Genomic DNA, 11,198 nt, shown 5'->3' with positions numbered 1-11,198 from the left:
GATTGTGTTTTTTGTGTTTCTTTTTGTGTTTGAGCCAAGCAAAACCTTTATGAATAGTCATGGTGATGGTTGTTTGATCCTGCTGGAAAAAGACAGAAACTTTTCGCTCACGAGATGATTTTTCTTTTTTATTCAGAAAGAGCTTTTGAGTTGATTCTTTTTTGCTTCTGGTTGATATGCCTTTTTCCCAGGCAGTCGTAATTGTTCAGATTTTTTGAGGTACCAGAAGCATACGAAGTATACAAATTTCTACAGTATGGACTGTTTTTGACAAATTCTGTTTTTGTTGAGTTGGTTGCTTGTTTTGATGAAACTATGGTTAGTATCGGGGGGTACTAGCCATGGAAAAGTGAGAATAGAGTATCCCAACACCAATGTAGATAGAATTAAAGTTTTCTACAGTACCAAAAGAAGTGGTAGTTTGTTTTCTTGTGCTAATGTTATCACGAGTTTCTGTTTAAGTTTTGTGTTGTCAAGTTTTCAAGTTTTGGGTGACGTTCTCATGGACGATGAGATAAGGAGTGGAAAGAGCTTAAGCTTGGGGATGCCCAAGGCATCCCAAGCCAAATTCAAGGAGACCAAAAAGCCTAAGCTTGGGGATGCCCCAGGAAGGCATCCCCTGTTTGTCCTCAATCCATCGGTAACATTACTTGGAGCTATATTTTTATTCACCACATGATATGTGTTTTGCTTGGAGCGTCTTGTATCTTAGGAGTATTTTATTTTTGTTGTGTCACAATCATCCTTGTTGCACACCTTTTTGAAAGAGAGATACCTGCACTCATCGTGATTTTGCTAGAATGCTCATAGTGCTTCACTTATATCTTTTGAGCTATATACTTTTGCTCTATGTGCCTCACTTATATATTTTAGAGCACGGCGGTGCGTGACTTGGTAGTTGGCTTATGCTATGAAAGTAGTCCCAAATATGATAGGTACCCAAAGAGGATGCAAAAACCTTCATCTTCATGTGCATTGAGTAGAAAGAGAAGTCTTGATTCCTCTCAATTAGTTTTGAGACGTTGATTTGGTAATATTAAGAGCTATGTTAGTAGGGTGTTGTGAATCTAGAAATACTTGTGTTGAAGTTAGTGATTCCCGTAGGATGCACGTATGGTGAACCGCTATGTTAGGAAGTCGGAGCATAATTGATCTATTGATTGTCATCCTTTGTGTTGAGGTCGGGATCGCGCGATGGTTAACACCTGCCAACCCTTCCCCTCGGAGTATGCGTATAGCACTTTGTTTCGATTACTAATAAAAACTTTTGCAACAAGTTTGTGAGTTCTTCATGACTAATGTGAGTCCATGGTATAGATTCACTTTCACCTTCCACCATTGCTAGCCTCTTTTGTGTCGCGCGATTCTCGCCGGTGCACAAACCCACCATATGCCTTCCTCAAAACAGCCACCATACCTACCTACTATGGCATTTTCATAGCCATTCCGAGATATATTGCCATGCAACTCCTACCGTTCTGTATCATGACTTGTGCCGTCACTCTCATATTGGCATTGCTTGATCGTAAGATAGCTAGCGAGATATTTCCAACGTCATACGCCATGCTAGATCCTTGCACATCCCGGTACACTGCTGGAGGCATTTCCTATAGAGTCATCATCATTGTGAGCTTTGAGCTGTGAGTAAATAAAAGTGTGATGATCATCATTATTAGAGCATTGTCCCATGTGAGGACATAAAAAAAGAGGCCAAAGAGCCCAAAAATAAAAAATAAAAAAGAGAGGCCTAAGAGCCCAAATAAAAAAAGAGAAAAAGAGAGAAGGGACAATGCTACTATCTTTTTCCACACTTGTGCTTCATAATAGCACCATGCTCTTCATGATTGAGAGCTTCTTGCTTTGTCACTGCCATATGCTAGTGGGAATCTTCATTATATAACATGGCTTGTATATTCCAATGATGGGCTTCCTCAAAATTGCCCTAGGTCTTCATGAGCAAGCAAGTTGGATGCACACCCACTAGTTCTCCTTTTTTGAGCTTTCACATACTTATATCTCTAGTGCATCTCTTGTATGGCAATCCATACTCATTCACAATGATATCTATTAATGGGCATCTCCATAGCCTTTTGATATGCCGAGTCAATGTGACCATCTCCTCCTTTTTGTCTCACAACCACCACCACACTCTATTCCACTTATAGTGCTATATCCATGGCTCACGCTCATCTATTGCGTGATAGTTATAAATAGTTGGAGAAAGTAAGAGTGCGAAAACAATTAGTTGGCCAATACCGGGGTTGTGCATGATTTACATTAGTTGTGTGAGGATGATGGAGCATAGCCAGACTATATGATTTTGTAGGGATAACTTTCATTGGCCTTGTTATTTTGAAAGTTCATGATTACCTTGCTAGTTTGCTTGAAGTATTATTGTTTTCATGTCAATAGCAAACTATTGTTTCGAATCTTACGGATCTGAACATTCATCTCACGTGAAAGAAGTTGCAAAGGAAAACTATGCTAGGTAGCATTCCACATCAAAAATTCATTCTTTATCAGTTCCCTACTCGGGGATGAGCTGGAGTTAAGCTTGGGGATGCTTTATACGTCTCCAACGTATCTATAATTTTTGATGGTTTCATGCTATTATCTTGTCAAACTTTGGATGTTTTGCATGCCTTTTATATATTTTTTGGCACTAACTTATTAACTCAGTGCCAAGTGCCAGTTCCTGTTTTTTCCATGTTTTTTACCCCTTTCAGAGGAGATTTTGAAACCGAGTCCAAACGGAATAAAATCCCCGAAAAGATTTTTTCCGTAAAGGAAGAAGATCAGGAGACTTGAGAGCCAAGGCAGGGGGCCCCAGGGGCCCCACAAGCCCCCACCCCGTGGCCAGGGCGGAGGCCACGGCCCACAGGCTTGTGGGCCCCCTGGACGTCCTCTGTCCTAGGGGTTGCGCCTATATATTCCCTAAAAATCCCAAAAAAATCAGGAGAACATCGAAAGTATTTTTCCGCCGCCGCAAGCTTCTGTCTCTGCAAGATCCCATCTGCGGCACGTTCTGGTGCCCTGCCAGAGGGGGGATTCGTATACAGAGGGCTTCTTCATCAACACCATGACCTCTCCGATGATGCGTGAGTAGTTCACCATAGACCTACGGGTCCATAGCTAGTAAATAGATGGCTTCTTCTCTCTCTTGGATCTTCAATACAAAGTTCTCCATGATCTTCATGGAGATCTATCCGATGTAATCTTCTTTTGCAGTGTGTTTGTCGAGATCCGATGAATTGTGGATTTATGATCAGATTATCTATGAATCTTATTTGAGTTTCTTCTGATCTCTCTTATGCATGATTTCATATCCTTGTAATTCTCTTCGAGTTGTGGGTTTTGTTTGACCAACTAGATCTATGATTCTTGTAATGGGAGAAGTGCTTGGTTTTGGGTTCATACCGTGATGTGACCTCACCCAGTGACAGGAGGGGTACCGAGGCATGCATCGTGTTGTTGGCATCAAGGGTAAAAAGATGGGGTTTTCATTATTGGTTTGAGATTATCCCTATACATCATGTCATCTTGCTTAAGGTGTTACTCTGTTTGTCATGAACTCAATACACTAGATGCATGCTGGATAGCGGTCGATGTGTGGAGTAATAGTAGTAGATGCAGAAAGTATCGGACTACTTGTCTCGGACGTGATGCCTATATGTATGATCATTGCCTTAGATATCGTCATGACTTTGTGCGGTTCTATCAATTGCTCGACAATAATTTGTTTACCCGCCGTGATATTTGCTATTTTGAGAGAAGCCTCTAGTGAACACTATGGCCCCCGGGTCTACTCCACACCATATTTTCAGCCTTACAGTTTTTACTTCGTTGCACTTTCCACCTTCAGATGTCACTTTGCAAACAATCTTGAAGGGATTGACAACCTCTTTGAAGCGTTGGGTGCAAGCTCGTTTGTGTTTGCGCAGATACTCTGGACTTGACGAGACCCTCCTACTGGATCGATACCTTGGTTCTCAAACTGAGGGAAATACTTACTGCTCCTATGCTGCATCATCCTTTCCTCTTCAAGGGAAAAACCAACGCAAGCTCAAGAGACGACAGAAGGATCTCTAGCACCACTGCTGGGGAACGACTTTTGTTGATGAAGCAAAGTCCAGCAGAATAGCTGTCACACCCTAGTAGCCATGTTCTCGTGTAACACTGTATTCACATATTTCTTTTTTTTAAGTTGTAACTAGCCCGTTTTATATAAAATTGCAGGATGCATGCACGTCTTATTTTAAGGTTAGATTTGCGTAACCAGCGCAGACTAGTCAACATGGCCTTAGAATAAATTTTCGAGCATGACCACCTAAGCCACCTCACCACCTACCCAAGTGATGTGCCACTTGTGAATTGATGTCTGAGACCCCGCCCCAATAACCAGGTCACACCAGTGTTATACAGTGTGTCCCTAACGAGGCACTCTATTTGAGACCTCACACATGACCATTTCTAGCATTCCTCACCATGTGCACTGCCCCGCAGCTGCTCTTCCCATGATTGCCCATTAGGATTCGTTTGGTATTCCTGGATGCAACCACGCGATGGAGACCGTGTTTCCTCACAGCCCAATGTGGAGCTGCCCGCTTGTGACCACCCTTGTCATAAATGTTATCGACAGGAGCATTGACCTAGCAACTGGTGGATTAATTTCACACCCCATGTTGTTGGAAAAATTCTATGATTTTCCCTAGTACTCCCTCCGTTCCTAAATATAAGACCTTTTAGATATTGTACTATAAACTACATACGGATGTATATAGACATATTTTAGAGTGTACATTCACTTATTTTGTTCCGTATGTAGTCTCCTAGTGAAATCTCTAGAAGGTCTTATATTTTGGAATGGAGGGAGTACATCCTTGTTGCCAAGCGAGAGGAGACACGTTCTCCTACCCCCTCCGAGGAGGGGTAGAGTGGGTTCCCATGAGTAGGGATATATTTCCTGAGAGCCCCATCGCCCGTGCCTTGTTGACACCCATCGGAGTGTACGTTAGTATAGCATTATGTTGTGATGGTGCTATATGAGTGACCCTGTGACATCTGATTGTCTTGATTACCCGTGCATATGAGTGACCTTGTTCCTAGTTTTCACAAGTAAATGATTTTATTTACCTAAAAAAATCTCAAGGACGAGATTTATTTTTAAGGGGGGGTAGTGTGGTCACACTCCAAAAATTTAATCACATTTTATTTCCCTAAACAAATCTCGAGGACAATATTTTTTTGAAAAGTAACTTGCTTCATTTCTCAATTCGAAGCCTCTTCACAAAATATTTTCTCTCCAAGTAGCCCTTTTGAAGATCATTGTGTGCTTGAGTAATTGTTTGGATTGTTTCCTTCCATTTTAATAATTTAAGGGGACATTTTTTTATAATAAAAACTTGCCACAATTAATTCCTTTTAAAGGTATTTTCGTCATTTTAAGAGCCCCTTTTGCACTACAACCATTTGATATATTCATTCAAAAATTTCACAAAAATTTGTACATGTCATGTGATGTCCCTCGATCACTTTTATGCAAAAACCCAACCAAGTGCTTTGGAAAATTTGAGCATACGTCCTCTTTTCATTCTCATCTAGTTTGATGTTTTGAAGTACAAACCTTTCATAAAACTATTTAAAAACTCCACAAAAATTTGGAGATGTCAAGGAATGTTTATGATTCATTTTTATGTAAAACCCATGGCTATCCTTTGTAAAATTTGAGCAGCACAACCAGATTGGCAATTTGAACTGCAACCCTATTTTAAATTGCCCCAATGCCCATGGGATTTTTACTACTTGTAGTAGACCCTACCAAATCCTTAAGTCCAGGAGATCTGCCCCTTTTAGACATTTTAAGCCCATGCTATAAATCCCTGTAGTTGCTATCCAGAACTGGTTTTCTCAAAAAATTGCATTAGCAAGTTTTTGTTCTTGCCAAACTAACCCCTTACCCATTGGCCTGCTCGCAGAGCGACACCACGCCGCGTCCATTCCTGACCGTTGGTTGCCGGTGCCCTGTGCCGCTCCGGACCGCAGCCATGCCAACCTTGGCGGGATGACTTCGGCCCCAGTTCTTCTGCCATGGCCGATGCCGCCCAACCACTCCCCGCTCACCAATGTGCCCCTCGAGCAGTGCTTCGTTTGTTCACGAGCCCCTGCAGCCTCACAAGCCTTCCCCTGCCGCCCTCTATCCACCGTTAGAGGTGGTCGCCGTCGTTCCTATCCACGACCATTTCGGTACTGGCGTGGAACGCCTATAAAAGGAGGCCCTAAGATCCTCGAGCAACTGAGCGCCCCTAGACCCGCATCCATCTCCCCCTAGCTCCAATTTGGCTGGAGCCGCCCACGCTGCTCGCCCCCTGGAATTTCACCGCCACCATCATCCGGCCAAATTTCGGTGAACCCAAGCCTCAACCAACCCACCGTAGCACTGGTATCTTTGCACGGAACCCTAGAACCCATCCCCATGCCCATTTCCATCGGTGGTAAGCCGCAGGGGGAGCTATGATCGTCGAAGCCATCCGGCCGCCATGGTTGAAGTGGTGATCGCTACCGAGGTCTCCGGCAACCTGTGCACCCTCTAGAGGAGGAGGCCCTCCCCCATGAGCATGCCAGTGTGTTAAAATTCCGGGATCGAAGCCCCCTAGCACTGGCAATCGCCGTCGGCGTCGACCCTATCATGCGCGCGAGAGGAGGGACACAAACCCGAGAGGTGGGTTCCACCTATCGGTGAGCCAACCTGAGCCCACTAGCGCAGAAGCGGTGGGCATTTTAACCAAAGACCGAACCGAAAGAACTGGGACCGAGATCGAATAAACCGAAACCAAGTATTTTAATTCCTAATTCGGGCAGGAGTTCACAAAAACCAAATTTACGTTGAAATTTTCGGTTTTGACTCTCAGTCACCCGAATTGACCGAAAAATGAATAAATACAAGTAGATGGGCTGAAACCAATTTATAGCCTAGAAACCCGGCTCAATATCCTACTACTTCAACCCACCTAACTACAAACCCTTATCCTTTCCACGTATGACTAATTTCACCACACCTCATTTTCCTTCTTCGGGACTACATCCGTAGCTCTCTTCCCCTACATATTTCCCATGGAGGAAATGAGAGCAACCCCAACGCAGCGATCCATTTTTTCCGTTTGGGTCATCCGGACACAAAAGCTAGCCCAACGAGATGACCCAAACGGACGCGCGCGTCCGTCTGCTGTCCGTTTGTTGTCCATCCCACCCAAACTTGCGCAAAACTGGGTCACAAATGGGTCCGAGGCGGACAAAACTGCACACTTCCCTCATCCGCTCCTCCCCCCTCTTGTCCACCCTGGTCCCACCTATCAACGACCTGCCGCGGCTGCTGATGTTTGGGTGCTGCCCTCGTCCACTCCTCCCGGTGCTGCGGGCGATGCGCGGCGCCACGCGGACCGTGGAGGATAGTCAAGACGGGCCGACCTGCTCGCCGGCGACCCCGATCTGCTCGCCGGTGACCCCGAGGTGCACACGCTCTGCCGCCTGATCGCCACTGCAGGGCCCTCTCTTGGTGCGCTTACGAGGAGGTGGAGGGAGGCGGAGGTGGGGTGGTTGGAGGACTGCGGGCCCGGTGCCAGCGGTGCAAGGCGAGGCGGGGGATCACGCGCACGGTAGGTGGCGTCACGGCGGAGATCCAGTCCTGGGCGGACCGTGAGCTCGCCGCGCGCCTTGTGGCTGTGCTGAGGGGCGCGAACTACGCTCGGGCGCGCGTGCTATTGGCGGGTGCTGCTATCAGGGGAGGTGGGGTGCTGCTGAATCCGGCCAGGGAGGGGAGGTGTGGATAAGGGAGAAGGTGGGGAGGGGAGGTGGTGTGCTGGTGGATTCACGCTGACAACCTCGTGCGTTGGGTTCGTCCACCCATCGCGCGTGTCCGCCTCATGTCCGTTAGGCGGACGGGTGATCCAAACGAACAAAATCCAGATAAAATTTGTCTCCGTTTGGGTCGCCCCGTTGGAGTTGACTTGACCATTGCTAATGTGGATCCAATCTCGGTCCTTCTCCACCAGGCCATAGCTCTAGCCCTAGCAACCGCCAGCCTTCAGCTGCCTCTCCTTCTCTCCACCTCAGTAGCCAATCCATTCTGCTGGTTCCACCACCTCTCGTCCTTAACTCGCGATGGTGCGCCTCCATCTGCTCCAGGTGAGCAAGACCAGTAGTCGGGCGAGTTTGAGCTATCAAACGTCAGCGTCGCAACCCAGCTGAATTTCTGTCGCGTTTCCTCTACTGTCGGTTAATTCGACAAGAATAAGGACCGAACCGACCACCGAACCCTCGGTTAGTTCCTATGAATATGACCGATCGGTCATCCTTTTTCCGAGACCGATATTTGTAGTAAGCCAAAGAACTGAACCGATCAGTTCGGTTTAACTGAACGCCCACGCCTACCGCAGATAGCCCCAGGTGCACCTTCAAAACGAGTAAGCGTCTTCGTGTGTATACACTTTCAGTTTCTGGAAAGCGGATTCACCCCGAACCATTTTCTTTTTAGATCTTTTTTAAAACTATTGTTTGACTAAAACTTTGACTTGCTCTAACTTTTGGAATAAAACTCCAAATGAGTTGATTCTTTTTCAGTTGTTTTTCAAATCTCAGCTTGTTTATTGTTATATTGATTTCAAATAATTTTGAACATATATGATGTTTTGTAATTATGTGTTAAAAGGAATATTTTCAAAAATAGGAATTTGAAGGGAAGAACTTTCAAAGTTTTGGAGTGAGCTCAACCATTCTGCATACTCAAGGCAAACATCTTGAATCCTATTTGGCTTAAGTGCGTGACTGATTGCTGCGATGATCGGATGCATGGTTTTGTTACTTAAATACAACTCCCCATAGTAGCATACATTGCATGAATACATGTCATATTTGTGTGATTGCTGTTGAGCATATAATGTCGGTGATGTGTGGGTACTACCTCCTGCCACGTATGCCATGTGGGTGTGGACAACCTGGAGGAAGGTTTGTCATGGTGAAGATGTGACCATGAAACTGATATCTCATGGCGACGAGAGTGATCAGTGTGGGTATATTGAGGTGTGATGGTGGTATCCCCAATGAATTTTATTCACAAAATTGTGTGGTGCTAACCCTTGCAGATAAAACACTTAAACCTCCTGAGTCGACCATAGATCGAGTCTTGTGAGTGCGTCACCTTACTTTTCATGATGCCACAGGTCTTCCCAAAAGGGAATACAATTTAGAAGGTCGTAATCCTATTACCATGTGCACATGAAGTGGAGGGGCCGGATGAAGGTTCCATGGCCCTGGAACAATTCCAGGCATCCGGTCAGGGGGCATGGGTGTTTTCCGTATGGGACCGAGAGGGGGACCCTCGCCTTGTAGCACATGGTGTAAATTTGATCCCATGCTATTCGAGGATGTTGGCCTCCCCATCTTATAGTTTTTCCCTGGAAGCGTGTCCGGGTGATTCCAGACCTCGTTGGGTAAAAATGGGTGTGTGCTGGTTTTGAGTGTTCACTTCTAAAATACCATACACGGGATTAGTCCTAGTGACTATTGAACCCCATTGGCTGTGGGTAAAGAGTACACCTGCTGCAGAGTGGAAAACTATTCAAGTGGTCGTGTCCGCAGTCAAGGACGATAGGTTGATAGGCCAAGTGTCGGTCTGAGTGTCATTCTTCGGAGGAATAAATATAAAGATGATGATGATCATGAACCGGGATGACAACCATAATTATTATGAATTTTGCGGTGGACTAATTATTTTTGGTATCCTTGGGACGGTTCTACCTCCCGGATACTCGATGTTATTATTTTTTTATAAGCCCTTTATGTGGTGTCGCATAGATGCCTCACTTTGGCAAATTTTATTATTACCATATAAAGCCCTTTTTGTTGAGTTACGTAGACGGCCGACAATGGCAACTACTAGTACTTTCATATAAGCCCTTTTTGTGGTGTCGCTTATACGCCCGACTGTGACACGCATGTTATTACTTATTTTATTATTGTTATATTTTTATAAGCCCTTTTTGTGGCGTCGCTGAGACGCCCAACTACGAAACACCCGTCATTATCTCATTGTGAGCCCTCTATGCGGTGTCGCCCAGACGCCCGACTGTAGCTTATAGTGGGTGTCCTTACGAGGTGTCGCCTAAGATGCCCGATCAACACCTTTAAATTAATTATTTCCCCTTTATTCTGCTTGCTTGTACATCATGACTAGAAATGACTTAACTGCATAACTGCACCCATGAATTTAATCTTGTGGCATATGAGGTGGTATTAAAATGTTTGGGAATGCATCTCACCTGCATTTACTTATGTGTCTTCTTCATGATTGCGAGTTCATCCAAAGTACTCATTGGCTTGTCCCTGGCTATTGCCTTGGCTAGATCGCATATTTGGAGAGGAGCATGATGATTGCAACCCCGGAACCTGAGAGTTGAGGATAGAAGCCTTGTGAGATAGGAATTATCCAGGTCAGCTGTTCTTGTGGGAATGGAGCCCCATGGGCACTTGAGATTCCACGAGTTGCTTCCGTCGTCAACCTTTCGACATTTTTGTCCAACCTCCCTCATGGACCTTCATGGTATTGTACCCCAAACTTTGTAATTGCTTGGGAATTTTGTATCAAGTGAGTGTTAACCATCTAATAGTAGTCCTAGGGCTGATGATCACAAGGGCCTGTTTTCTGGAAATTTTATTCCGAAAAAACGGATGCTACATCACCCCATGTTTATTTATCATGTCAAGTCATCTGACTTCATGGTACTTACATGTCATCCATGACTCGTGGTATATTACATACTCGAGGTAAGCACCTGAACAATTCCTTTCTCCAGGAAATACTAAAAAAAGAGTTCACTCGACTGGTACCCAGCCCTCATCATGTACATCGTGCGAGCCTCGCTCTAGATTGTACCATCCACGAAGGGACCAACGGTGTGCCCGGTGTATGTGAAAACAGTCCATGGTCGCCCTACGAGACATGATCCCGTCTCGATAGAGTGACTCGGCTCTCCCGGCACAAGTAATGTGGGCTCTGTGCTAGCATCGACCAAGGTAATCAACAAAGCGCAACCCCATAAAGGGATATCATGGTCGCACATGTAAGGTTGGTAAGGCTAGCAAATATTAAATCTAAGCCTTTTTGAAACCAGTCACACAACTTGCCTTAGTACGACACTTCTTTC

The 11,198-nt window shown here is 45.2% G+C and overlaps 1 long non-coding RNA gene across 1 annotated transcript; it reads left to right on the top strand.

Annotated features, from left to right (window-relative positions):
- The first annotated feature begins 6,743 nt into the window (after positions 1–6,743).
- On the top strand, positions 6,744–10,658 carry LOC123408448. Its single transcript, XR_006612752.1, has 2 exons — positions 6,744–7,506; positions 10,398–10,658. It is a non-coding gene; the product is annotated as an uncharacterized LOC123408448 (long non-coding RNA).
- The last annotated feature ends 540 nt before the right edge of the window (positions 10,659–11,198 follow it).

This window comes from Hordeum vulgare, chromosome 1H (assembly GCF_904849725.1).
Source record: "Hordeum vulgare subsp. vulgare chromosome 1H, MorexV3_pseudomolecules_assembly, whole genome shotgun sequence".
NCBI classification, from domain to species: Eukaryota; Viridiplantae; Streptophyta; class Magnoliopsida; order Poales; family Poaceae; genus Hordeum; species Hordeum vulgare.
The sequence above is the reverse complement of the archived record's forward strand: the minus strand, read 5'-3'. Positions and strand labels throughout refer to the sequence as shown.